Source organism: Bubalus kerabau, chromosome 22 (genome assembly GCF_029407905.1).
Source record: "Bubalus kerabau isolate K-KA32 ecotype Philippines breed swamp buffalo chromosome 22, PCC_UOA_SB_1v2, whole genome shotgun sequence".
NCBI classification, from domain to species: domain Eukaryota; kingdom Metazoa; phylum Chordata; class Mammalia; order Artiodactyla; family Bovidae; genus Bubalus; species Bubalus kerabau.
This window is the reverse complement of record NC_073645.1, coordinates 34,899,857-34,903,038: the sequence shown is the minus strand read 5'-3', so window position 1 is coordinate 34,903,038 and position 3,182 is coordinate 34,899,857. Positions and strand designations below refer to the sequence as shown.

At 47.5% G+C, this 3,182-nt stretch overlaps 1 non-coding gene across 1 annotated transcript; it reads left to right on the top strand.

Moving 5' to 3' along the window:
- Positions 1-2,729: 2,729 nt before the first annotated feature.
- TRNAG-CCC (transfer RNA glycine (anticodon CCC)) lies at positions 2,730-2,802 on the top strand. The gene has a single exon. It is a non-coding gene; the product is annotated as a tRNA-Gly (tRNA).
- The last annotated feature ends 380 nt before the right edge of the window (positions 2,803-3,182 follow it).

Below are 3,182 nucleotides of genomic sequence, written 5' to 3'. Positions count from 1 at the left end.
AGTGTGCGTGGTGGACCTGTCGCTGGAGAAGGAGTGTGCGTGGTGGAAAGGAGCTGCCTGGGGAATTGGAAAGTTAGAGTTCAGATCCTCAGTTTTGCTTGAAAACTCATTTCCTTTCTCTGTGCTTCAGTTTTCTCATCTGTAAAATGAGAGGGTTAGACCCCGTGACCTCTAGAGTTTATTAAACTTGGACAATTGTAGGAAAAAATAAATTAAGGCACTGAAGTCTAGAATAATTAGTTCAGAGTGGCAGAGCCTCATCAGCGCCCTGTGATTTTCAGAATTGCGTGTCCAGGAATGGACCTCTAGATGCTCAGGGAGCCTTTGGGAGTCATTTGAAAAATGACTCCCTGGGTTGACACAATTTTCCTAAGAATGTTATTTATTTTTTTTAATCCAAGGGTACTCTAGATTGGATGGAATCATGTCTTTCTAAGCAGTTCTTGACTTGGATTTTCATTAGAGTTTTCTGTGGCGTATTCAAAATACTCCACACCAGGCCACACCTCCCAACAATCAGAGTGGAATCTCAGCATTGCATTGGCCTTCCTGAAGTTTCAACATCGACGTGTATTCAGTCAAGTCTCTTTTAGACCCCATAGACTGTAGCCCCCCAGGCTCCTCCGTCTATGGAATTTTCCAGGCAAGAGTACTATAGTGGGTTTCCATTTCCTCCTCCAAGAGATCTTCCCGACCCAGGGATCCAACCCATGTCTCCTGCATTGACAGGAGGGTTATTTACCACTGAGTCACCCGGGAAGCCCCTTCGGCATTCGTGATTTGTACAAGTTGCCTCTGTGATTCTGATGTGTGGGTGAGGTTGAGAATCACTGGGCTACCACAGTACATTCCAAACTTTTCATGAATCACTGGGGATTTTGCTGAAATGCGGATATGGATTCAGTAGGCTGTAGTGGGACCTGAGAAGATGCATGTCTAACAAGCTCCCAGGTGACACTGCCTCTGGTTCCAGGATCACAGGTTGTATAGTGAGACCTAGAAGGTTCAGCTGTCTGGCTCTGCCGCTATCAGAAGCTACACGAACACGAGAAACTCAGGTTGCACACATCCATCTGGAAAACCTCTCTGCCCGTCCTCATCAACAGAATGAGACTGGAAAGTGTGGGTGCCCTTGTCAGGCTAAAAATCTGACCTCCTCTTCAGATGGGTAGTCTTTAAATATTTGCTCATCATATTTTTTTTAGTAGGGGTGTCATTGGTGTTGGAAAGGAGTTTTTAAAAACTGGGACTTGAATGTTCTGTCTGCTTCAAGGTGAGTGAGCATGCACCACTTTTAGAGCTGGGCAGCATCTGAAGCTCCTTCTGCTTTGGGAATCTCCCACCATGCATCTCACCAGGCAGCCCTACTGCCATCCATGTGGGCTGACATTGCCAGATGTTATCCTGCCCCAGGGAGGGGCCTTGGTCTTAGCTTGGAAAATTGGATGCACCAGCTTAATACTTTGACTCAAGCAAGGAAGTACCTCAGAGGTGAAAGAGAAGTTAGAGTTGACCAAGGCAGCAAGTGTATCGAGATCTGGGGGTGGTCGTGACAACCATGGTGGCCCATGTCCAGCATTGGTGGCAGCTGTTCTTAGACAGTTTCTGCCTATGGTTTGGGGCTGGGACTCTGACCATCCAGTCCTGCTTGGTTCTAGGCATCCTACTTATTTTGTGAGTTACCAAATAGCCCTCCAATACATGTACTTTTGTCCTAAATAAGCTTCATGTCTGACTCTTTGTGACCCCATGAACCACAGCATGCCAGGCCTTCCTGTCCATCATCAACTCCCAGAGTTTATTCAAACTCATGTCCATCGAGTCGGTGATGCCATCCAACCATCTCATCCTCTGTCATCCCCTTCTCCTCCTGCCTTCAATCTTTCCCAGCATCAGTGTCTTTTCAAATGAGTCATGTCTATTGGTGAAATTAAGATTCCCAGTTGCTACCTAGGATTGTTGCTAGATTCAATGGGATAATCCATGTAGACAGATTAGAGTCCCACCCAACGCATAGGAAACAACCAATCAATGTTATGCTGATGAAGAAGAAGAGGAAGAGGAAGGTGTTGGGGAGAAGGAGGAGGAGGAGAAATCAGGAAGGATGCTGAGAGGGACAGCATGAGGGGACTTGCTTCCAAAAGAGAGGTTGAGAAGACCCATCGAAAGACATGCCATGAAAGTTCAGACCTGAAAAATGAAAGGGAGCCAACCATGTGAAGAGCATTTGAACAGAGGCAACAGCCTGTGTACAAGCCCTGAGGAAGTAATGAGACTCAGATATTCCAGAAATTGTTGGAAGGTCAATGAGGTGGGGGTGTCATGACTGAGGGGGCCACACATGAGTTGCAGCATGGAGTAATGGGTTTTCTGAGTCATCATGGGTTTCCTGAGTCATAGTGGTGAATTAACATTGCATGTTTGATCCTCAGAGTGTTGGCAAAGCATTGCCAACCTCTGCCCTCCTCCTGGCCATGGATTCCCTCTGGTTGACATCTACAGCTGGCCTACCCTTATTGTGCTTGACAGATTTCAGGTAGAGTCTCGGGAGTTGGGAGGGGTGGGCCTTCTGCACAAGGGCCTGAAGTTGATCTTGGGGTGGGAGCTTCCACCTCCTTGGATGAGTCACCCTTTGTGCAGGCTCTAATGTTTACTATATTCACCCATCTGGCTGTGGAAGTCTTGCTTCAGAAGAGAACTCTGTTAGTAAATTGGGGTTAGGCGGGACTTCCCTGATGGTCCAGTGGCTAAGACTCTGTGCTCCCAATGCAGGGGCCCTGGGTTCGATCCCTGGTCAGGGAGTTAGATCCCACATGCCACAGCTAAGACCCACAATAGCAGATAAGCTATGCTGTGGTGACAAATACTGTCTAAATCCCAGTGGCTTCACACAGCAGGTTTGGGTTTAGCAACACTCAGGGCAGCTGTCCTCCGGGCCATAACTCAGAGATTCTGGCTGCTTTGTATGATGCCATCACCTCTTTATGAAGCTTCTTGGTCACTGGGGCGAAAGATGAGAGGGATGGAGGGTAACACACCAGCTCTGCAATGTTGGTCACAGCTCATTGGATAGGACTGGTCATATGGCCTCACTATATGTTGGTGGCTGGGAAATACAGGGTGAGACATGGAATGTTTGAGGAACGTGATTGTTTCTGCCACACCCTCTGATCTAATCTAGT